At 44.7% G+C, this 26,250-nt stretch overlaps 1 protein-coding gene across 1 annotated transcript in view; it reads right to left on the reverse strand.

The window, feature by feature from the left end:
- GFI1 (growth factor independent 1 transcriptional repressor) overlaps nt 1-20,747 on the reverse strand; it is a 39,692-nt gene extending 18,945 nt beyond the window's left edge. The window contains exon 1 of the mRNA XM_075321033.1: nt 20,638-20,747. The gene's annotated coding sequence lies outside the window, so the exon portion shown is untranslated. The remainder of the gene's footprint in view (nt 1-20,637) is intronic.
- Nucleotides 20,748-26,250: the final 5,503 nt, after the last annotated feature.

The raw sequence follows: 26,250 nt of genomic DNA on the forward strand, positions 1-26,250 counted from the left end.
TGACTCATACAGGAGAGGTTTCAATCAGGGCAGATACAACCCCGCACAGTCACATCTGTACAATGTGACCTGCTGAACCCATCTTGATTTCTAAGCAAATCAACCATAACCATAACAGTTGCAAACTCAGATAAAGTAGGTCTTAGTTATTACCCAGCTTCAGAAACATCAGAACATTTACACCAGGCAAAAAGTGGAAAAATAAAGTAAAAGTAAATGAACCAACTTTATCTAATATTACTTTTGTAAGCTCAGATAATTAGTGTTAGGCTAGGTGCAGATGACCTTTTTTTCCCTCATTTGAGAAAATCAGATAATCTGTGATAAGCACATTTTGATCAGAGTACGACCATAGTGTGATCAGAGTGCAACCATAGTGTCATCAGAGTGCAATCAGTGCAACCATAGTGTCATTAGAGTGCACCAAGCATAGTGTCATTAGAGTGCGACCATTGTGTTATCAGAGTGTGATCAGAGGGCAACCAACTATGTCATGAGAGTGCGATCAGTGCGATCATAGTGTCATCAGAGTGCGTCCATCATGTCATAAGAGTGCAACCATAGTGTCATCAGAGTGCGATCAGTGCAGCCAGTGTCATCAGAGTGCAATCAGTGCAAACATAGTGTCATCAGAATGCGATCAGTGCAGCCATAGTGTCATCAGAATGCGATCAGTGCAACCATAGTGTCATCAGAGTGCAATCAGTGCAACCATAGTGTCATCAGAGTGCAATCAGTGCAACCATAGTGTCATCAGAGTGCAATCAGTGCAACCATAGTGTCATCAGAGTGTGACCATCGTGTTATCAGAGTGTGATCAGAGTGCAACCATAGTGTCATCAGAGTGCGATCAGTGCAGCCATAGTGTCATCAGAATGCGATCAGTGTAAACATAGTGTCATCAGAATGCGATCAGTGCAGCCATAGTGTCATCAGAATGCGATCAGTGCAACCATAGTGTCATCAGAGTGCAATCAGTGCAACCATAGTGTCATCAGAGTGCAATCAGTGCAACCATAGTGTCATCAGAGTGCAATCAGTGCAACCATAGTGTCATCAGAGTGCAATCAGTGCAACCATAGTGTCATCAGAGTGCAATCAGTGCAACCATAGTGTCATCAGAGTGCAATCAGTGCAACCATAGTGTCATCAGAGTGTGACCATCGTGTTATCAGAGTGTGATCAGAGTGCAACCATAGTGTCATCAGAGTGCGATCAGTGCAGCCATAGTGTCATCAGAATGCGATCAGTGCAAACATAGTGTCATCAGAATGAGATCAGTGTAAACATAGTGTCATCAGAATGCGATCAGTGCAAACATAGTGTCATCAGAATGCGATCAGTACAGCCATAGTGTCATCAGAATGCGATCAGTGCAACCATAGTGTCATCAGAGTGCAATCAGTGCAACCATAGTGTCATCAGAGTGCAATCAGTGCAACCATAGTGTCATCAGAGTGCAATCAGTGCAACCATAGTGTCATCAGAATGCGATCAGTGTAAACATAGTGTCATCAGAGTGCAATCAGTGCAACCATAGTGTCATCAGAGTGCAATCAGTGCAACCATAGTGTCATCAGAGTGCGATCTGTGCAGACATAGTGTCATCAGAGTGTGACCATGTGACCATCGTGTTATCAGAGTGTGATCAGAGTGCAACCATAGTGTCATCAGAGTGCGATCAGAGTATGATCCAATTTTCTAGGATGAGAGAAGATAGAGAATTATTTTTGTTCTATCTTCTCCATTCATTCAGTCCATGAAAATCAGACTACACTCGGATGATGTGGTCCAATATTTTCACCCGACCTATGAGTTGCTAGCCGAGTCTGATCTGATTTACGGAGGTAACTCTGGCATCCTGAGACTTTCCTTGGGCTGAGTCCAAGGAAAAATATGGCCTTGTGCCCTTCCTCATAGAGTAAAGGTGACTTTACACGCTACGACATCGCTAATGCGAACTCGATGGGGTCACGGAATTGGTGACGCACATCCGGCCGCATTAGCGATGCCGTTGCGTGTGACACCTATGAGCGATTTTGCATCGTTGCAAAAACGTTCAAAATCGCTAATCGGTGACAAGGGGGTCCACTCTCAAAAATCGTTACTGCAGCAGTAACGAAGTTGTTCCTCGTTCCTGCGGCAGCACACATCGCTCCGTGTGACGCCGCAGGAACGGGGAAGCTCTCCTTACCTGCCTCCCGGCCGCTATGTGGAAGGAAGGAGGTGGGCGGGATGTTACGTCCCGCTCATCTCCGCCCCTCTGCTTCTATTGGGCGGCGGTTCAGTGACGTAGCTATGACGCTGAACGAACCGCCCAAAGGAGGCGGTTCGCCGGTCACAGCGACGTCGCCGGGCAGGTAAGTAGTGTGACGGGTCTGGGCGATGTTGTACGGCACGGGCAGTGATTTGCCCGTGTCGCGCAACAGATGGGGCGGGTACCCACGCTAGCGATATCGGCACCGATATCGCAGTGTGTAAAGCGGCCTTTAGATTGGTTTGACTGAGATCCGATGTTTTGTCAAATCGCACTCAGACCGAAAAGATGGTCGTCTGCATAAACCCGGTCAAGTCACACATAACGTGATCGTTAACGAGATCGTTACTACGTCACAGTTTCCGGATTGTTAAATCGTTGGTGAGATAGTTGGTGAGATGTCACACAGTCATTTTCCCAACGACTTTAGTAACGATGCAGCGACCTGTATAACGATCTCGTTGGTCGTTAGAACCCTGTCACACAGCAGCTATATAATGATTCCGACCTCGAATAGGGACGTAGTGTTTAACGCTGTAAGCCACGTAGGCGTGCATATGCGTCGCCTTTTCCACACCCCTCCGCTCCGATTGGTGGCCAATACTGCATTCTGATTAGGCGGCTGGCCTAGAAGGCAACTTTGTATCACTTGATCCTTTGTCCCTTTTTGAGCCTTGCTTTGAGGATAGAACCTGCGACTCCACCAGGATTCATTCGTACATTGTTCCCGGTTGCTTGCTTGCTTTTCAGATTGAAGTTGCATCTGCAACCGGATTCATCCCTCCTTCATTCCCGAGTGTTTGCTTACTGTTCTCAGTGCCAACCAATTGGTGCAGAGGGGGCGCGGAAAAGGTGACGCAACAACGCGCCTACGTGTCACACTTTAAGTTCTCATCTAGGTCGTTAACGAGATCATTGGTAGGTGTCAAACATACAGATCCATCCTGCCCAGCAGGACTCCAACGAGCCAAAAATGGCCCAGGACATTCAGCAACGACTAACGATCTCACAGCAGGGGGCGGATCGTTGGTACGTGTCAAACATAACGAGATCGCTGGTAAAGTCGTTGTTTCGTCACAGAAAATGTGACGTAGCAGCGATGTCGTTAGCGATCTCGTTATGTGTGAAGTGGCCTTAAGGAAACATTGCCGTCAGTAGTCCAGCAGTACCATTGTCAGCCATGTTCTCCCTCAAGGTCACCTGGTCACCCAGATGGTCTCCTCCTTTTCTCTGCGCCCTCAATGTGATAAGAGAAACTTCCATCTTTACACTAAACTTGATTGAATGTGTTGAATACCTTCATAGCATGAATCACATGCTGGGGGTATTTTTTTGGGGGGCTCTGTGAACGTTTGAGTCCAGGAGAAACAACCACAGGGGTCATGTCTATGTACTGTCCAAATAATAAAAGGGATAAACTTCAATATGACAGTGGTAAAACCCCTACATCTGGCAATTATATATAGTGCCATAACCAGGCTCGCCTCTTTTTTTTTCTTTATGGATAAAGAAGCCAAAAATCATTATCAAAAATTGTTGTTTTATTTACAAATTGGAAAACAAAAATTATCTTTAAAAATAAATGATATTGGATTGTGCCGTCTTGTGCCGTTTGTCCTTTCTCCACAGCGCCGCACTCAGATTTCAGCTCCTGATAGTGATACTTAGTGCGATGTATAGGTGTGTGTCTCTGGATTGGGTGTGAGTACTACAGAATTTACCAGAATCCTGTCACATGTAGAAACTGAGGCCACCACAAGGCTTCACTGTGCAAAAACCATTCACTTGAAAAAAAGGTTAAAAATAAAAAAGGGATATATACACTATGTAGAGAAAAGTATTGGGACACACGTCTTTATCACTTAAATCAGGTTTTTCGTTCAGTCCCATTGCTCCTCGAGTATCACATCGAGCCCCTCACCATGCCGTCTGCCGGGGCCGGTATAGTGGACTGTATCACATCGGGCCCCTCACCATGCCGTCTGCCGGGGCCAATATAGAGGACTGTATCACATCGGGCCCCTCACCATGCCGTCTGCCGGGGCCGGTATAGAGGACTGTATCACATCGGGCCCCTCACCATGCCGTCTGCCGGGCCAGTATAGTGGACTGTATCACATCGGGCCCCTCACCATGCCATCTGCCGGGGCCAATATAGAGGACTGTATCACATCGGGCCCCTCACCATGCCGTCTGCCGGGGCCGGTATAGCGGACTGTATCACATCGGGCCCCTCACCATGCCGTCTGCCGGGCCGGTATGGTGGACTGTATCAGATCCAGCCCCTCACCATGCCGTCTGCCGGGGCCGGTATAGTGGACTGTATCACATCGGGCCCCTCACCATGCCGTCTGCCGGGGCCGGTATAGTGGACTGTATCACATCGGGCGCCTCACCATGCCGTCTGCCGGGTCGGTATAGTGGACTGTATCAGATCGGGCCCCTCACCATGCCGTCTGCCGGGGCCGGTATAGTGGACTGTATCAGATCGGGCCCCTCACCATGCCGTCTGCCGGGTCGGTATAGTGGACTGTATCACATCGGGCCCCTCACCATGCCATCTGCCGGGGCCAATATAGAGGACTGTATCACATCGGGCCCCTCACCATGCCGTCTGCCGGGGCCGGTATAGCGGACTGTATCACATCGGGCCCCTCACCATGCCGTCTGCCGGGCCGGTATAGTGGACTGTATCAGATCCAGCCCCTCACCATGCCGTCTGCCGGGGCCGGTATAGTGGACTGTATCACATCGGGCCCCTCACCATGCCGTCTGCCGGGGCCGGTATAGTGGACTGTATCACATCGGGCCCCTCACCATGCCGTCTGCCGGGTCGGTATAGTGGACTGTATCAGATCGGGCCCCTCACCATGCCGTCTGCCGGGGCCGGTATAGTGGACTGTATCAGATCGGGCCCCTCACCATGCCGTCTGCCGGAGCCGGTATAGTGGACTGTATCAGATCGGGCCCCTCACCATGCCGTCTGCCGGGGCCGGTATAGCCGACTCAAGAGAGAAGGTCCAAAGCTCCACTGGTATTACCTTCACAAAAACTGTGTCCTGGGACCTTCAAACATCACTCCACCACTTCAGTCCCCGGCCCCTTAGTCTGATACTCACCTTCCAGTGGCATCATCCACTTTTGTGACCTGTGGCTACTCTAGTGTTTCATGAACGCACCGTAGGGCACAACTCATTAAAAGTCTAGGACAACCTCCTTCTGGCTCTCATAGACTGTCATTGAGCACTTGTGACGTAGCTTCTGACTGTAGGCCAGCCAGAAGTTACAGTCACAAGATGGCTGCGCGGGACTGCTGCGGCATTATAAACGGTGAACACGCCGGAAGGTGAGTAGAAGATGGGGAACAAGGGGCTTAGATTTACAGTGCCCCTCCAGTGCTAAAAAGAAAACAAAGCAAAAATGCTAGAGGGGTGTTTTCATGTCCTGGCTTTCCATGGTCGAGCAGCTGAATGAAAGCCTTAGGTCACCAAGCACAATACTACGTATCTGATGTTAGTGGTGTAAAGTCAGCAGTGGAAATGTGTTCTGTGGAGTGATCCATCACACTTCTCTGCAGTCTGATGGATGAGCCTGCATTTGGCGAATGTGTGGATCATGCTACCTGCCTGACTGTATTGGAAGGATAATGCTGTGGAGTTGTTTAGGGCTGTGTTAGCAGCACGAGTGGGCAGTCATGTGACCACATCTATACAATCTGCACACTTGTGGACACATGCCAACTAGCATGTACTCAGAAGAGCAGCTGAAACTAGTCAGAAAGTGACCGAAAATGTGCAAATTGTGACGACTACTCCTGTTGCTAGTCCAGGGGGATTGTAACGGTGTGCACATGGCACACTATCATGATTTGGCAATGTGCAATCACACAAAGCAATTTTAGTCTGTTACTTTTTGCCTGGAAAACCCCTTTAAATTCTAGATAGATTGACTAATATATGACTCTGAAACTGATGCCACAGCACATGACCTTACATCAGTTTATACCAGTTTCAGTGTGTATTTTCTTTTAATTGATCTTAAAGGAGGGTGCTTCAAGAAGCTACTGATGTTACTCAGCCTCACTGTCAGGACTCGGGCAGAGACCATATTATCAGTCCGAGTGCCATCTGTCAAAAAATCGGATCACACGTGGACTAATATTATCCAAAGACCCGTGCACATGTCAGATTTATACCCTGGACTGAGTGATCGGAGGAAGAGAAATTGCAGCATTGACGATTTGCCTCCGAGAATCAGATGGCTTCAAGTCTATGGTCTGTGAAAAAATAAGACTGCGCTCGGATAAAATCGATTTTCACAAACTGCCAGAATGGAGAACATGGAGAAATTATTTTTTTTATTCTCCACTTCCAAGAAAAACAAATCCCACTGAAAAGTATAATAAATGGACTCTTTTTCTTTTAGATGGAGAAAATATAGTTGTGTGAACCCAGCGTTATTTTCAGTTTAGACAAAGAATTAAATTTTTTTTAACAATTATTAAATATATAAACTCATATTATTATATAGTATAAAATTATATATAGTTATATAGTTTTCTTAAATGCATTTTTTGTGGGCAGTGCAAAAAAACCCCCAACAAAAACTCCAGTCTATTCAATACTTTACTTTTTTTTTTAGTATATCATTAAAATAATACCAAATAGATCAGATTTTAACATTTTAAAATATGTAAGAGATATATATATATATATATATATATATATATATATGTAGAACAAGGTGAAGAAAGATCCAGCAAGGTAAGGCGACTCCAAAGGGCAATAAAAAAAGTATATATTTCTTTTTTCCTCTTTACAACTTTATTATATAAGAATAAAAATTCAAAATTCAAGAGCTCTTGACAGATGGTTCTATGCAAGGTATATGCAGTATGGACCATACTGCATATACCTTGCATACAACTATCGGAGAGTCGGAAAGAAAAAAAAAATATATACTTTTTTTAATGCCCTTTGGAGTCGTCTTACCTTGCTGGATCTTTCTTCACTTTGTTCTACATTTCTTGGAAGTCTCCCACTTCAGGTCCATGCAATAAGGAGGACTGAGACACCGGGGCTTGAGCTCAGACAGGTGAGCTAGTCTACAATCTTTTGTTTTAAAAAAAAATAAATATATATATATATATATATATATATATATATGTATATAAAAATAAATAAATAAATATATATTATATATATATTTATTTTTTTAATAGTAAAAAGAGACTAAAATAGTACAATTAAATAAAATAAAATAAAAAAAGTACAAAAAGAAAATCAAATTGCCTCTTCTCTCCCATTAAACATGGAGATATTAAAAAAATGTTAAGAGATAAACATAGTTGGTATCGCCACATCCGAAATAGTCCAGTGAATGATGAATTAACCACCATAGTAAAATAATTGTAACGCCAAACTTGCAGTTTTTATTTACCCCACTTTTCTAAAATAATTAAATTAAGTGCAATTAGATCTTCCTATCAACACCAAAATGGTATCACTAAGACCATCAGCTCACCACACAAAAAATAAATGGTAGCAATAGAAAATGAAAACATTATAACTCCATTTTTTAATTGATTTGTTTATTTTTTTTGTTTTATAACTTCAATTTTTTTTCTCAATATTAAATAGTAATAAAAAAAAATTAATGCAAGTTTGGTCGTGATGTAATGATACCAACCTGGACAATAATGTTACTACATTTTTATCCATTTTTTTTGTTAAAGGAAATCTGTCACTAGGTTTTTGCTCCCCAACTGAGAGCAGCATAATGTAGAGAGGGAGACCCTGATTCCAGCGATGTGTCACTTACGGAGCTGTTTGCTGTCATTTTGATAAAATCAATGTTTTTTTCTGCTGTAGATCTAGCAGTTATACAGAGCTCATGAAGATGCTGGACTACCTAGCAGCACTCCAAGAAGTCCTGTAATGATAATCTACTGCTGATTAAACAGTGATTTAACAAAAACTACACTAAGCCACCCAGTAAGTTACACATTGCTGGAATCAGGATCTCTGCCCCTACATTATGCTGACCTCAGATTAGGTGGCAAAAACTTGGTGACAGATTCCCTTTATTCCCATTCCTGACCTCAGGTGACTTCAGTGATCTCACCTGAGGTCATTGAGGTCCCCTCAGGTTACCTGCGGTCAAAGGTGAAGGACCGTGGAAACTCCCAGATGTGGCCACGGCTAATCTGAGTGACATCACCACTCACTGCTCAGTCTCTGTCTGAATTTACAGCGTGTGGTCATGTTCCATTTTCGCGCGCTGTGATTCAGATGTAGCAGAGCTGAAATTGTCGTGGGACCTCGATTGGATTACATTGGACCTTCAGGGGTGTTTTGGGGTTAATAAAGTGGTGAAAGAGGGTTTTTTTTTTGTATTTTATTCCAAATAAAGGATTTTTTCAGTGTTTATGTTTATTTCTTTTCACTTACAGATTGGTGATGTGGGGTGTCTCATAGACGCCTCCCATTACTAATCTAGGGCTTAAGCTGTGGCCACAGAAGCTCTGCTGGAGTTGAAGCCGAGTGTCATACCACTATGATTCGATCCTGCGATCAGATCACAACTGCAGAGGAGAGGGAGGGACTAATCTCCCTATCTCCTCTATTGTCAGCTGATGTGTGTATCGCACTGTACTCCACTATGTTTCTCTTGCACCCATAGACATGTACGGGTGCGAGAGAAAACAAATTGGATTCCACTTGCAGCATGCTGCGATTGTTTTCTCGATCCGATTAGGGCTGAGAAAAAAATGGTAGCGGCATCATATAGTAACATTGGTCCGAGTGGAATGTGGATTTTTTTTATCTAATCAGTGCGATAATCCTGAGCAGCTGCAGGCTGTTATTTTAGACTGAGAGGGCAATAAGCATGGGTCTCCCCAGCCTGAGAATACCAGCCCCAAACTGTCTGGCTTTATCTTAACTGGGTATCAAAATTGGGGAGACCGCACTCCAGGTTTTCTAATTATTTATTTAAATAATAACTATATAAAAAGCCGCATGCAGTTCCGCCTATTTTGATACACAGCCAAGATAAGCGCATGGCTGGGGGCTACAGCCTGTAGCCATGGCGTTATCTGTGTTGGATATCATAATATGAGGGGACCCTACTCCAATTTTTTATTTATTTATTTTACTGTATGATAGACCTGCACACCAAGTCTCTGATTGGAAGCGTCAAACAAGCTGTCACTCAGCGTGGGGGGGCGTCTGACTCCAACCAATCCCAGCCACCGGTGAGCGGGGGAAGCAGTAAATATGTATGAGCCCAATGAGTGGCCTGTGAAGAAAAATGAGAGGCCGCAGGAGTGTACAACCACGCTGGTGATCGGTAAGTATGAAGTGCTTGCTCCTTCCTACCCCTTTGCGCCTGATTCTGGTTCCCATAAATTATATAGGGACTGGCATGCTGACAGATACCATGGATCAATCCCCCGCCAGCCCAGAGTTGGCGTGTGATTGTGGCAAAACGCAAAAAGATAAACTGTAGTATGTTTTATTTGTCAGACGTTTGTGAAAAACTGCAGACGAAAAAAAAATTGCAATGTGCACACAGCAAATCCGAATTCTCAAAGACTTTGCTGGGAAGTCAAAAGTGAGAACTTTCTGACAACAAAACTGCACCAAAAAACGCAGCAAAAAACGCAGCGCGCCCATGTACCCTAAAGCCAGGATCAGATGGTTGTTTCTATGTATTCCATGGGACTCAAACTAATGGCAAGTTATACCATCTTCATGTGACATTAAATTGCCCAAATTCTTCTCTGTTGTACAATGTCTGTAGTACACAAACATTCATCATGCATTTTCCCTCGTATTTTACAGTATCACAGAAAATAATAACTTTATATATTCTATTTACAAATATGTAATATTTTCAATCAAAATAAAAAAAAACTGAAAAATAATTTGGATGATAAGAATACAGACCAAGTGTGAACAAAGTGGACTCCCTAGATGTGAGCGGACACATATATGTGAGCAGGCGGCTGGTGATGGGAGACTGCATTTTCCACCCATCTGTTTATATTTGTATCCTTGAGATTTAACACGTAACTAGAACCACAGAGGAAAGAAGGAAAAAATCAGAGTACTCAGATAAGTCTGTTTACACGGGCTCCATTCATGAAGCAATCAGTCTGAAGCAGATTTTCTGTCCCAGACTAAAGGCTACTTTACACACTGCGATATCGGTCCCGATATCGCTAGTGTGGGTACCTGCCCCCATCTGTTGCGCGACACGGGCATATCGCTGCCCGTGCCGCACAACATCGCCCACAGGCGTCACACATACTTACCTGTCCGGCGACGTCGCTGTGACGGGCGAACCGCCTCCTTTCTAAGGGGGCGGTCCATGCGGCGTCACAGCGACGTCACTGAACCGCCGCCCAATCGCAGCGGAGGGGCGGAGATGAGCGGGACGTAACATCCCGCCCACCTCCTTCCTTCCGCATAGCGGCCGGGAGGCAGGTAGGGAGAGTTTCCTCGCTCCTGCGGCGTCACACGCAGCGATGTGTGCTGCCGCAGGAACGACGAACTACATCGTTACTGCTGAAGTAACGATAATTGGGAATGGACCCCCGTGTCGCCGATTAGCGATTTTGCACTGTTTTGCAACGATGCAAAATCGCTAATCGATGTCACACGCAACGGCATCGCTAATGCGGCCGGATGTGCGTCACGAATTCCGTGACCCCAACGACTCCGCATTAGCGATGTCGCAGCGTGTAAAGCCCGCTTAAGTGACTAAATATTCACCCGTTCATGGAACTTTCTTCTAGCTGCGCTCACTACTGACAGCGGAGCCGGAATAGCCCTTTAGGTTTGTTTCTAGTTCCACAAGGAAAATCTTGGTTCCGCATTTTGTAAAAAAATGTTTTTGTTTCTTAATCATCATATAAGCGAATTTTGCTTGGTAAGTGCTGCACAGACTCTGCCACAGGGAGGCGCTCCTTAATTAAGTGTGGAGCACACTACAGGGCCTTGGGAAGTACTCGTCACCGGGCTGGTGAAGGGTCAGGGGATGTCACGGGTGGCCCTGCCTGGCGTCGTGACCCCGAGGTGTCCACAAAAAGGGATAGATGGTGGGATGAAGGGGTGGAGGATGTTGGGAGTAGTAGTTGTCTCGTGACGCCACCTGTGGTGTGCGTCCAGGGATTAACCGCCGCTGTGGGTGCTGTCCTCTGGGGCGGATAGTGACACAGCCGTGATGGTTCGGCTCCCCACAGGTAGAACCTGGCCCCAGGGAAGGATGATGCGGTGGTGGTGCCCATTGGCACCGGAGCGCGGGGCGCCGGCGCCAGCAATGAAGGGCTGACTCAGTGGTTGCGGTTCAAGGTCTTTTACTCACAGTCCGATTGTCACCCTTGGAGTGCTGGTCTCTGCCGTGATGGGCCCCAGACGATCCCAGATAATTCAGAGGTCACCACCGGTGTTGTGTGGATTGTGGGGTCTTCCTTCTTGTGCCTTCTATGTGGATCACCATGACCTTAAGTGCTTGGAGACCCCTATTCGGTGTTAAAGTTCCCGTCCCGTCTGCAGGCAGCGCAAGCCCGTTTGGGGTCTGACCGTGTTCACGACTCTGGGCTCTATGTTGCTACTGTGCTCCGGGATCTTGTGGTGGCCAGAGGGACATAAAATCCCCCTGTTCGGCGGATTCTGGTGGTGCAACTTGAAATAATTCCACCCTACGGGCTCCGTACCCTGAACTGCGCCGGTCCCGAGGGAGCAACTAAGCTCTCTCCTCGGCGACTGTTCTTACTCCTCTATCCCGCAGCTTCCACCGGTAAACTCTCCTTGCTTCTTTCCCCAACCTCTGTCAGGGCGTGACTGCCTGTGTTAATGTGTCCTCCTCCCTCTCCCCCAGTGGCCGCTTCTCCCATCCCTGAGTTCCTGTCACTAGTGGGTGGAAGCCCCAGTGTGGTGGCATCCTTAAGACCTGACCCTAGCCCGGTCCCCAGTGGGGAGGGCAACCTGTTGTGTATTTATGGAATGTTTGGATGTGAAACCGGCACTGACCTCCTCGATACCCAGGATGAGTACCGCACCTTAAGTGAGGTGCAGTTCTCTGTGGCAACTAAAGCCTCAGGGGTGCCACAAGTGCACCCCGCCACACAGACCATCTCCACTGTCTGACCGATTAAAAAGCGGTCGGCTCTGCCCTACACATACGACTGGGAGATGTGCAATACCAGGCACAGCACATGGCTAAGAGTGGTGCTGTTTCTCGGGAAAAAGCAGGGCATTTTATGAGCTTAGATAACCATTTATCTCTCCCAGAACATTTCCCAGAAATAAGGGAGATCTCGCAGACTTCTGGAAGAGTTTGAAAATTCCCAGGGAGCAGACAAGTGCTCCCAGTAAGCAGGGCCTCCAGAAATCCAGAAAGTGTCTTGTATGAGATGCAGCAGAAGTAGACACCGAATTTAGGGAGTGAGAAGAGAAGTAGTGAAATGAATAGAAGGTGAGGGGGAGTGACCTGTAAAAGAGGCAAAATGTGGAAAATAAGTAAATAAAATATGACAATGTGTTCTGTGCATGCCCACCATGATGACATCTCACATAAGGGTCTAGATAAAAGTTGGCAAGTTTATTCTTGGTCAGGGTATTTAGACTAAAAAATATCGATAAAATATGATACAGAGGATGTACTCCCAAGCTCGAAAGTTATCTCCTCTACCTATGGAATAAAAGATAACTTCCTCACTGTTGGGACTTCCACCGATTCCAAGACTGCTGGGACCCCCACCGATTCCAAGACTGCTGGGACCCTCACCAATTCCAAGACTGATGGGACCCCAACCATTTCCAAGACTGCTGAGATCCCCACTGATTTCAAGACTGCTGGGATCCCCCACTAGTTTCAAGACTGTGGTGTCCTCCACCGATTCAGACTGCTGGGACCCCCACCGATTCCAAGAATACTGGTCACTGCACTGATTGGAACACTGCTGGGACCCCCACCGATTCACAGATTGATGGGACTCCCACCGATTCCAAGACTGCTAGGACCCCCACTGATTCCAAGTCTGCCTCCTAGTAACCCCACTGATTCCAAGAATGCTGGGCACTGCATTGATTGCTAGACTGCTGGGACCCCCACTGATTCCAAGCCTGCTGGAACCCCCACCAATTCCAAGTCTGTTGGGACCCCCACTGATTCCAAGTTTGCTGAGACCTCCACCAATTCTAAGAACCAGGGCTCGCAGGTTTTCAACACTCCCATAGAAATGAATGGAGCAGCAGTGGACATAATGGACCTTTGCTCCTCTCACAGCTCCGGTTCTTGGGATGGGTTGGGGACCCTGCGGTTAGACGCCAACCCCAAGCAATCAAAAAGTTATCCCTTATTCTATGGATAGGAGATAAAACTGTTAAATTGAGAATACCCTATAAAAGGGTCATGCCCTAAACCACCAGTTCCCTCAAGCTGCGACTCCCAAACACTTAATAATGCTTCTTAAAATTGGTCAAATGGCAAAACCACAATCAATTTTTCTTTATTTTATGGGAATGGGGGGAGAGGGGTGCCTCTCCATTGTAGATAGGGTTAGGAGATGGATTGTGATATATACATGCAACCCAAGAGATGAACTTTTGTACCTGATAAGCTAAAAACTCCCTATGTGCTCAATGTTTGACTTAATCTCAACTTTGTTTATAACCAGGTGGAAATCTCTCAGTTTGTAATGTCAAGGCCAAATATTTGATAATTCTGGTGGTTAATGTGAGAAATAAACGTCTATTCCCACCTGGCCGACCACAAAACCCAACCAGAAGCAGCAGCATATGGGAAACCTGGGAGTGTGTCTGACATTTAACCAGGAGGCATTTTCTCGAGTCCACAGCCCCCGTAACAACATCTCACATACCAGACCTATTGTGGGGATAGCTGCAGGTCTGCGGAGCCGGATTACTTATGTATGAGCACACGCCATGTGGCTGATGGAGACTTACACCTGCCTGACTTTTTTTTAAGGAACCAAAACTGGAGATTGTTGGTAACGATAAAATCAAAACTGTCAGACAATAATCACAGTCATCCCATCTGAGAAATACATTAATCAGCCATAAAAATAAAACTACCTTCCTAATATTAAGTCACCCCTTCTCACTGGACCAAAACAGCAGATATGGACTCACAAGACCTCTGGAGGTGTCGTTACTTTCTAGCCTCAGACCCTTTAAAGACCTGACGATTTTTCTTTTTTTACACTTTTTTTCCCTCCTTTTCTCTCAAAAATCAAAACTTGTTTCTTTTTCAATTGACTTTTTCTACTTTACTTTATTTTTTGAGAGGAAAATGCGTTAACCGAAAAACGGCAATTCTGGAGTTTTCTTTTTGGTGTTTAATTGTTTAATGTACAGTTTAAATAATCTCATGTATTGATATATCAGACTTGTACAGACTTATTGATACCAAATATATATATATATTTTTAACTATGTTGTATGGGATGTGAACCACTGATTGCCCACGATACTGCAGTATACAGTGTGACTGATGTTCTTCTATGAAGCATACCCTGAAGCTTCACAGGAAGTCTAGCAAGACCTGTTGAAGCACAGTGTGTGTGTGTGTATGTGTGTGTATGTGTGTGTGTGTGAAACGGTCGTCGTCCGTCCACGTGTCCTCCACCTATTAAAGAGCTGTTATTTACCGGTGAGTGCCATCCCTTCAATTTTGTTTTCTGGACTCACATGAGGTCTAAGATAGCAGACCCCAAACCTGTGATTTTGTTATGGGGGAGGGGCAATAAATGCCTGTTCACAAGTGCCATTTAAATGCCACGATCAGTCAATGACAGTGGCACTTACATGGTTAAACAACAGCGATTGGAGCTCACTCTGGTTGATTGTAGCAGATGCTGACTGTGAAACACAGCCAGCGCCTGCCCAGTAAAGAGCAGCTCCTGAGCCTGCTCTATACACCCAACCTGTAATGAAAATAGATATCACATGGCATTAAAGTATTAAAGGGGTTGTCCTAACTTGGCATATACACAAAATATTCCATGAACATGTGATAGATGCTCATTCCATAGCTGAGAGCAGGGCCAAATTGCTTGCTGCTTTGAATGGATGGGTGATGACTTTGCATGCAAGTCTCCTTCAATTCATTTGGTATTCTCCATATTGAGCTGCTATTCTTATCATCGTAGTCAGAATTCACTTTTGCAATGTGTGCTAGAGCAGAGCCCCCCATACACATTAGACTAATGATGGCTGAACCGTGGATTCCATTCTCAAATAAGATATTTATCCTTGGGTCTATCACTGAGCCTTCACCCTCATGATCATTTCGCTGGTTTACTGGTTATCCTTCCTTGGACTACTTTTACTAGATACCCAGTACATACCAGAGACACCCCCATTAGGGAAGGCCATAACATTGGTCGCACAGCCGCACAGGGGCCCAAGAGGTAAGGGGGCCAATTTCTACCTCCAAAACTGGTGGAATTGTGGATTGTGATGAACTATTGCACTGCAAAGGGCTGATATATTGTTCTTGCACAAAGGCCCTTTTCCGTCTGTATCCACCAGAGACCCCCATAGACCTGCTGTTCTGGGGATTTTCTGACCTAGTCACCTAGCTATCATAATTTAGCCATATTTAAAGTTGTTCATATCTTTACACTTGTCCATTTTTCTTTCTTCGAACACATCATTCTTGAGAAGTGATTATTCGCTTGCTGCCTAAGAAATTATAGCTCCCAGCTCTTGACATGTGTCATTGTCATGAGATAATCAAAGACATTCACTTAACAGTGGTTTTATTGTTATGGCTGTTCAGTGTGTCTTTAACAGTTAATTGAAATTCAGTTTTTAATCAGCATCAGTTGCATACTCCCATAAAACAGTTACTGCTACTCTAAAATACATCGGGGTCCACCTCACCCACTGGTGGTCGTCTTATCAAGCTAACCATTCTAATTTAGTTGATCCAACCAGATCTCGACCGTTGGACTTGGTACTTTTACTTTTCTAAGGGTACTGTCTCACTAAATGACGTACCAGTGATTCCGACCACGATATGACCTGGTCAGGATCGCTGGTGCGTCGCTACATGATCGCTGGTGAGCTGTCAATCAGGCAGATCTCACCAGCGACCAGTGACCAGCCACTCGTGGAAACGATGCTGCGCTTGGTAACCAAGGTAAATATCGGGTAACTAAGCAAAATGCTTTGCTTGGTTACCCGATATTTACTCTGGTTACGCACACCGCTTAGCGCTGTCTCCCTGCACTCGTAGCCAGGGTACACATCGGGTTACTAAGCAAAGCACTTCGCTTAGTTACCCGATGTGTACCTTGGCTACGTGTGCAGGGAGCAGGCAGCCGGCTTCTAGCAGCTGCGGACACTGGTAACCAAGGTAAATATCTGGTAACCAAGCAAAGCCTTTGCTTGGTTACCCGATGTGTACCTTGGTTACCAGCGTCCGCAGCTGTCAGAAGCCGGCTCCCTGCTCCCTGCAAATTCAGATCGTTGCTCTCTCGCTGTCAAAGACAGCGATGTGTGCTTCACAGCGGGAGAGCAATGAGCAAAAAATGAACCAGAGCAGTGTTTAACGATCAGCGATTTCACAGCAGGGGCCAGATCGCTGCTCAGTGTCACACACAGCGAGATCGCTAATGAGGTCACTGGTGCGTCACAAAAACCGTGACTCAGCAGCGATCTCGCTATGTGAGAAGTTAAGTCAGAGTTCTATTTTCCAAACAAATGTTATCCCAAATTTACTCCTAATTCAAGGTCTCCCCATTACCATTACTAAAGGTACCTTCACACATAACGACTTACCTGCGATCCCAAAAACGATGCGACCTGATAGGGATCGCAGATAAGTCGCTGGGAGGTCGCAGGTGAGATGTCACACAGTGAGATCTTACCAGCGATGCAGAACAATACAGATCGCAGTAGCGACCTGTATAACGATCTCAGCAGTCACTGTGATCCTGTTACACAGTGTCAAACACAGCGATGTGCCCTGCCCAGCAGGACATCGCCTTTGAAGAAAATGGCCTGGACCATTCTGCAACGACTAGAGATCTCACAGCAGGGGCCTGATCGCTGGTAGGTGTCACACATAACGAGATCGCTAACGGGATCGCAACTGCGTCACCAAAACGGTGACTCAGCTGCGATCTCGCTAGCGATCTCGTTATGTGTGACAGTACCTTAAGACTTCTTTCAGTGAGGTTTAATCAGTAATGACTAAATTTGTCTAGTCTAGAAATCAATCTTATACAGACCCAAAAGTGCTGGTCTAGTCAACTTTTATTGCTACTGCATTGCGTCTGTCTTATCTCACCCAATTGGTAATCAGGCACAGAAAAGGTGACTTCAGATTATGTGTTCAGATGGAGTCTTCCCTTTCTCCATTCTCATGGTTGTGTCCCAGTTAAATACCCTTTCAGATGAACCCTCTCCTTATACCCAAAGATCTCTACCACGCTGTAAATAGTCATCAGGACATCCTCCTTGAGGCATATTTCACCCACCAAGCATTTGACTGCTCCTTTCTATACTAAGAAAGCCTGTCTTCAGCCCTGGTCCACTACCTGGTGCTTAGGTGCTGGTCCTGTGCGGAACATTTTAGGTTGTTCCTTTATTAGAGACGGCTCTTGGATGACCTTGGAGAACCTCAACAATGCAACAAATTCCTGCTTTTTGAGATCAAACCAAGTACACCACTTCCCTTCTGGCTGGCCCTAGCCCAACCATTAACTTGTCACCAAACAGCTCTGGAAATCCTATGCCTGGACTCGTGTATAGATGGCTTACTATGTTTGCTTTGCCATGTTGGGATCTCCTCCGATGCCATCTTCTCTTTCTTGGAGAATTGTTTTATGGTCCTAAATTTCTCTGTCTGAGATACGTAACACTTCAGGTCGTACAGGCCCCTGGCAATTTGCTCGTACCACAGAAAAAGAGGGAGCTCCTGCGGCTGTAATGGAACCCATGAAGGGTGCGTTACCCAGTTGCTTTTCTTAGTTTGTTGGTGGGAATTGGTCTGAGATCATCTCTTTACATGTAGGCTGCACAACCCTAACAGTAAAAGCCAGAGTGTCTCTAGAACAGTACTAGCCAGAGTGTCTTCATAACAGTACTAGCCAAAGTGTCTCCATAACAGTACTAGCCAGAGTGTCTCCATAACAGTACTAGCCAAAGTGTCTCCATAACAGTACTAGCCAAAGTGTCTCCATAACAGTACTAGCCAGAGTGTCTCCATAACAGTACTAGCCAAAGTGTCTCCATAACAGTACTAGCCAGAGTGTCTCCATAACAGTACTAGCCAGAGTGTCTCCATAACAGTACTAGCCAAAGTGTCTGCATAACAGTACTAGCCAGAGTGTCTTCATAACAGTACTAGCCAAATTGTCTCCATAACAGTACTAGCCAAAGTGTCTCCATAACAGTACTAGCCAGAGTGTCTCCATAACAGTACTAGCCAGAGTGTCTCCATAACAGTACTAGCCAGAGTGTCTCCATAACAGTACTAGCCAGAGTGTCTCCATAACAGTACTAGTCAGTCTCTCCATAACAGTACTAGTCAATGCCTCCATAACAATAAAAGCCATAGTGTCTCCATAACAGTCTTAGAAAGAGTGTCTCCATAACAATAAAAGCCAGAATGTCTCCAGAACAGTACTATCCAGAGTGTCTCCATAACAGTAAAAACCAGTGTCTCCATAACAGTACTACCCAGACTGTCTCCATAACAGTAGAAGCCAGAGTGTCTCCATAACAGTACTAGTCAGAGTGTCTCCATAACAGTACTACCCAAAGTGTCTCCATAACAGTACTACTCAGAGTGTCTCCATAACAGTACTACCCAGAGTGTCTCTATAGCTGCACTAGCCAGAGTGTCTCCATAACAGTACTAGACCCTATTCACATTAAGTTTCTACAGTTAAGCTGGGTTTACACACTGAAACTTTCTAGCGATCCCACCAGCGATCCCAACCTGGCCGGGATCGCTACAAAGTCTCTGGTGAGCTGTCAAACAGGCAAACCTGGCCAACGACGCAACAGCGATCCGGACCTGCAGAACGACCTAGCTGGTTGTTGGGGACGTGTCAAAGCAGCTATTTGAAAGGGAAGTCGCTGTAAAGTCCCCTTTACACACTGAAACTTTCTAGCGATCATGCTGCACAGCGGGAAACAAAGGACCTAAGAATGGTCCTGAACGATTTGTAGCGATCAGCAACTTCACAGCAGGGGCCAGGTCGCTGATGTGTTTCACACACTGCAATGTCGCTGGGGAGGTCGCTGTAACGTCACAAAACCCGTGACGTTACAGCGATGTCGTTTGCGATGTTGCAGTGTGTAAAGCCACCTTTAGCTAGGGGTTTTGCCTGAATCATCCTAAAGATTGGATTGAGACAAACCCCATAGATTGCAATGATATAGCAAACTATGTTTCTGTACCAGTCTGATAGAACTAACACCTTCAGAAACATAGAAATAGAGTTATTTGAACGCTGTTTGTGTTGGGAGTTAATTTCAATCCTGTTGTTTTTTTTAGTCAAAGGGGATTCAGGAGGATCTAATGAACACACAGTGTGAACAGGCCCTTAGCCAACACCATGAAGATTATCACCAGGAGAAGAGCTTAATTTATGTTCACAAATAGGTTCCTACTAAGGTAAAAGGCAAAATAAATAAAAAATAATAAAAATCTAAAATGTAGCAAACAATTCTTTTTATGCCCTTATCGTTCTGTAGACACCAAAATATTCTTACATTTGAACCTCAGGAAAAGATTGACTTCAACCTACTTCTGATGAAGAACTAACAGATGTTAGACAAGACAATGAAAACTGTGGTTAGGCAATGACCACATCCAAACAAGAAGGCACCCGGCATCAGACAGCAGTCATAGTGTCTGGAGGCTTCATCAGGTTTGTCCCTTTGACTGAGGGCAAATCAATCCCATTGCCCTTTCAGTGGTTGTGATTTGCTAAACGTGTCATTGTGTGAGTGATAGGAGGAACGCCGAAATTGAGAATGTAGAATCAGCCTCCAGACTTGGCAAAGCCAACGAATAATGCAAAACATCTCATACAAAGGCAAGATAACTGCATCAAGTATATAAGCTGTCAAATTAAAATGTGCAATTGCAAATTGTCCAAAGAGTTCTCTATTATCATATTAAAGAACAATGTGGATATTGCGCAGTTTTGTCTGGATCGTCACTAACACCGTAAAGAGTGACATCCCGAGGCTTTAATCTGTCACTTAATGTATATTACTTTACATTTCTGGAACTGATTTCCAATTACTTTTTCTACAAAAATAAGTCGTAAATCAAGCGTTGTGACAATATTTATAAAATAATTAAAAAAAAAGGTGTAAACTTACCTAATAAGTGGCAAGGGAAATGTGAGATGTTTTGTGCGTTTTGCTGTCATCAGTTAGAGGCGCAATTTATAAGTCTCTTATTTTTAAAGCAGTGGAAACCGCAAAATCCACTTCCTGAATGTCAGTAGTTCAGAACGCTCTATAGGGCAGCTTTCCTCTTTCTTTTCCTCCTCTTTAGTATCTGGAGCACAGAAACGTTATGGTGAGTTTCTCTATGTAACTGAAGTAAAATCACATACATACCGAGAGCGCGTCTCTGAATACAGCCCCCCCTCAACTTCCGTAATGGCAGATTTAAGACACAGATTGACTCAGTGGACTGAGATGTACAGTCTGAAATGATGCTGATAAGTTTCAGTGAACTTTTGACAATCGGATCATGTTTGTTCCATTTCAACCCCTACAACTGATTTTGTGCTTCTAAGTTTCATTCTTTAAACTCTCCATCAAGTTCACTTTGTTAATGATATAGACAAGCCCGGACTGCCTGCTCCGAAGGGGCTCAAGGGAGGCCAACATGACTAAGGAGGGATGCTATGCCTGAGGGATAGCAAAGGGTTAAGGTGTCGTGCATTTTGTGCGGGAAATTGTGGGATGGAGTTATGGGAGTTATAGGGCCATGTGATTGGTCAGAGGGTGGTCAGTTGAGGTGTGGATATACAGGGCCGAGCTGTGAGGGGGTGGTCATTCGTTACCTGGCAGACGTCCGGAATTGTCCCGCCCCCCCAGCCTAATTTTAGGGATTTCTGGAGATCAACATGGAAATGAGAAAAGGATTTGACTTTGTTGCAGCAGTCGGTGGAAAGGAGGGGGGTATTTGAAGTCGGTGGATTGCAGAAAGAGCGGGCGGGGAACCCAGTGCAGCAAGGGGTTACCCCTGGGGGTGCAATGGTATAGTTGGTTAAGGTGGATCCCTGCTGTGCTGGGTCACAGCGGGACATGTTAATGGCGGTCTCTACTGGGCTGGATCAATGGTTGGGCAACACTGGGTGTCCTCGAACCGGAGTGGTGTGGCTGAGGGCACGTGGTGGAGCTGGTGTTGCAATCAAGTACAACGGACTCTTCACTTACCACCCCTCCTTTGCTGGTGGTTATGTTTATGGAATATTACTATGTAGTATGGCAAGACAAGGCCATCAGTCAGACTTTCCTAAGTCATGTTGCAGCGTCTTCCAGCTTAAGCAGTACGAGAGCAATTTAACATGACAATGGGTATTGTTGAGTCAATAAAGGAATACCTCAAACTATCCCCCCCATACCTGGCCCAAGATAAACCGACTGCACACCAAAATGGATTTAATTGGCCACAACAGCCTTTTAAAGTAATAAATAACAAACACAACAGGATATAACGTACAAAAACCGGAGGGTGGTCCTCAAAGCCCCAAACCTGTCCGACGGGTATTCTACCCAAATTGTAGCCAGACTGATCTTTTACCTCCAGCCGTTCAAGCTTCAGCTCTGAGACATCAGTTAAAAAAAACAAAACGTAGTTTCGCACAAACACAAGCCCCAACCTACGGCCCATCCGGGCCTACCGCGGGGATTCCTCTACTCGCCAGCTTATAAAGAAGTCCACTTGAGGGGTTCAGAACCTTGTGGGTCCCCCCCCACCATTCCACCACAAACGCCAAATTCCAACTTTGGGGACTCTCTCCTCTCACCACACAGCTATGACAAAATATTAAGTTAATGAGTACCCATTTTCCCTGTAATACCGATAAGCAATTACCATCCCAAATGAATTTTTTTTTTTTAAAAAAAAAAAATGTAAACAAGATAAAAAATTAGGAGGCTGCGAGATTGCTCGCTCTCCATGCCTAAAATGGATGCCCTCACTAACGGACCAACCCTATAATCCACCCTAATAGCCCAACCTTTTTCCTGACTACACCCACAATGCTACTTCAAATCCCTTTTTCTGCATTCTCAAAATATCTTTTAACCCTTGCCTAACCCCAAACACTTGCTTCCAATATAATTCCCGCCCTAACCTTGTCATGTCGGTCTCCCTTTAGAGGCAGGGCCCAGTACGGCCTCTCTTAAGGGAGATTTTTCAATAATTTTTCATTGTGGTTATTTGTTCCAGATATATAAAAATGTCATCCAATGATTGATAAATGTGGTGCATTTCTATATATAATGTCTGCTGGGGTGAATTCAAACCTTTTTTGCAAATCAGTTTTTTTTATTCTTTTTTTATTTCACTTTAGAGGATTATAAAAAGGAAATGAGCAAATAACAGCAGTATTTGTCAAATATTACAATAATGAAATATGTCATAGGTCCAAGGGATAATGAAGAAAGAAACATTATCATTCGGGATGATCGAATACCTCAAATATTCGGCTTCGCGAATATGCAACGAATAGGTTGCCGCTATGCGTATATTCAATGCGTAATGTAAGTCTATGGGAAGCCCGAATAGTTCCGAATAGTTGTTATTCGGGTTTCCCATAGACTTACATTGCGCATCGAATATTCACGAATAGTGGCGACCTATTCGGGAAATATTCGCGAAGCCGAATATTTGAGGTATTCGATCATCCCTAATTATCATACCTAATCAACACCAGGCCTTGATACTATTAGAGTCAATACAAACTTGGTCAGAAAACAATAGGAAGATAAATTTGGTAGCCAATGATTTCCTTATGAGTGAAAACCCAAGGAGGAGGTCTAGGACCAATGAAAAACAGGTGACAAACTGGTGTAGAGTACAATCAAAATACAATTAGAGAGTAAGAAAAGGAGAAAAAAGAAAGAAGAGAAAGAGAAAAGGAAGAAAGAAAAGAGGCAAAGATAAGGTGTCACAGTTGTCTCCCTGCTGTTTGAGACTAGTGACAACCTTAGGACTGGAGCCTCTCATCTCCATCTAGACTCCTCATTTAAACAAAGTTTCCTCTCCTTTGGCGTCTCATGAGTTGATTTCAGGTTTTGTTGCCAGCAGCTCTGAGCAATACAGGTCAGCTGTTGTTGTTGCTTTGGGCCCACACCCATTTAGGTTAAATACTGGAGCCTTTCCAGCAGGTTAGAAATACTGTATTTCTACTTTAGCCAGCCTGGTGGAAGGAACTGCTGAGGTTTTGTCCTGTGCCCATCCACCTGCTACTTTAGAGTCCATCTTCTATGGTGAAGTTTGGTGTTTTGTATCATTCTGTTTATTCCCCAGTCTGTCTTTACTTTCCCTCCGTGTTTCTTAGTTTAGTGGCGAGTCTAGTGTACTCGTCGGCATACTCACTAGACAGGGTGAGTTTAGGGCCATCTGAGGTCTGAGGTATCATGCTCGCTGCCAGGTTGAAACGACCTGTATAGGGACACTAGGGAGCTCAGGAGTCAGCTTGAGGTTAGTGCAGGAGGTGCCCCCCTCACCCCTTTTCCTAGTGGCAGGGACCTCAATTGCATTGTAACCCTGATGTTTTTCCTTTTTTTGTGGTGTTTTTTGGTAGTGCGTCAGATTCCCGTTGGTGTGATCGCATGTGTCACACGTTATATATATTTACATCTTCTACTCTGTGCGTGACATGAGGGGGGAAAGAAAGGTGGTGGGGTAAGGTAGCAAGGGAGAATAGGATAGGGAGGGGCAGGGGATTCCTTCTTAGTCTCCCAACAACCACAAACTGTAGAGGGAAAAAGGATGACTAATGTAGCCACCTCACAAAGTGTGGGCCCTCCTTAAAGCTAGTCCAAGAGAACCAGGTCTCAGAGTAAATGTCCCAGCTATCATGATCGAGTGCCATAAGAGATTTCATGCGTTCCAAGCGATCAAGCTCTGTGATCCATTCCCTGAGTTATGGAACCACGGGTGACCTCTAGTCTCCAGGTATCACCATTCAAGCGGCAATAAGAAAGATTCGTAAGATACCCTCCTTAGCAGAAGAAATGGGACCAGGAATTAAAGAGAGGAGCGCAATCTGCGGTGAAAGTGATATGTGTACGCCTGAGACTTGAAAATAAATTTCAAAGATTGCAAGCCAGAATGGTTGAAGAAGAGGACAAGACCACCATATGTGTGCCGCAGTGCCAATCCCATCCTCGCAGCTTGCAAATCAGATTTGAACTTAACGACATTAACGTTCCCACTTATTTTTTTTAATTGGCAAGAACAACATAAAATATTAAAAAAGGTCACATTTTTGGATATAAATTGCATACAAAATATGATTCTTTTTCCTGTGCCAAAAACTGGCACAAAAACCTTTATTGTTTCCCCACTATAACTAGAAGTTGTAGGGCAACGTGCTCGTTTTTTAATTTGCCCAGGGATATATCTTTTGTGGGAAATTCGGCACAATGTTTCTGCAATCGGATCATTGTATTCATTGTATATATATTGGCCTTTGTCACTGGCAGACATGGATAGAAAAGGGGCCCTTTGCAAGAACAATATATGGGCTCTTTTCAGCCCAAGAGTTCATAAAAATGCAAAATTGCACCTGCTTTGGAGGTACAAATCACCCCCTGACCTCTTGGGCTCCTGTGCGGCCGCACAGGTTGCACCAATAATATGTCCACCTCTGTCCTGTGTACTTGAAAGTACTTTGTCTATGTAGACTTGGCTCACTTTGCATATGTACTAGTTTGTTTACTACCCCCTCATTCTATAGAATGCATGTACACTCATTCCAGCCGAGTGTACATGTGTTTGGGGAGTCTGCAGGCTCAATGAACATTTAGTTGTCAGTTTCGTGCTCCTGCACAGGCACTAAAGTAACTTTCATCTTTGTCTACCAAATCACATTGCATTTGTCATTTGTTCTGTGCACAATATTAAAAAAAAGAAGTTGTCAATCATATCAGTCCTTCCATCAGTTGTTGTCTTCAGGGGATGTAAATACTTCTATTTTACCTCCTTTAATGCTTCCTGAAAATTAGTAGTTTTAGGTTAGGCATTGGCGGTACATGGAACGTCTATTTTGTTGCATGAAGTCTGTTCTCTGTCTCATCTTCTGCCAAATACAATGGATATAAAAAATCTACTCACCCTTTGTTAAGATGCTTGATTTTTTTTTGTCATATAAAAGAATCATACAAAGTAGAATTTAAGAACTTATTCCCCTTTTTTTCGTCACCCAGAATCTGAACAATTCAGTTAAAAAACAAACAAATCTTTTTTGGTGTAAAGATGAAAATTAAAAACTAAAATAATATGGTTGCATAAATACACACGTGGTCAAAATTGTTGGTACCCCTCGTTTAGTGAAAGAAAAATACACAATGGTTACAGAAATAACTTGAATCTGACAAAAGTAATAATAAATAAAAAAAATCTATGAAAATGAAAAAATAAAAGTCAGACATTGCTGCTTTTCTGCTTCCACAGAATTTAAAAAAGAATAACACTCAGGAAATAGGCCTGGACAGAAATGATGGCGCCCTCCTCCTCCTCCTCCTCCTCCTCAATATTTTCCTTAATAACTGCAATCAAACGATTCCTGTAACGGTCAATAAGACTTCTGCGCCTCTCAACAGGTATTTTGGACGCTCCTCAAAAGCAAACTGCTCCAGTTGTTTGGTGTTTGAAGGCTGCCTTTTCCAGGCGGCATGTTTCAGCTCTTTCCAAAGATGCTCAATGGGATTTAGGTCAGGGCTCATAGAAGCCACTTCAGAATA

The sequence above is a fragment of the Anomaloglossus baeobatrachus genome, chromosome 8 (assembly GCF_048569485.1).
Source record: "Anomaloglossus baeobatrachus isolate aAnoBae1 chromosome 8, aAnoBae1.hap1, whole genome shotgun sequence".
NCBI classification, from domain to species: Eukaryota; Metazoa; Chordata; class Amphibia; order Anura; family Aromobatidae; genus Anomaloglossus; species Anomaloglossus baeobatrachus.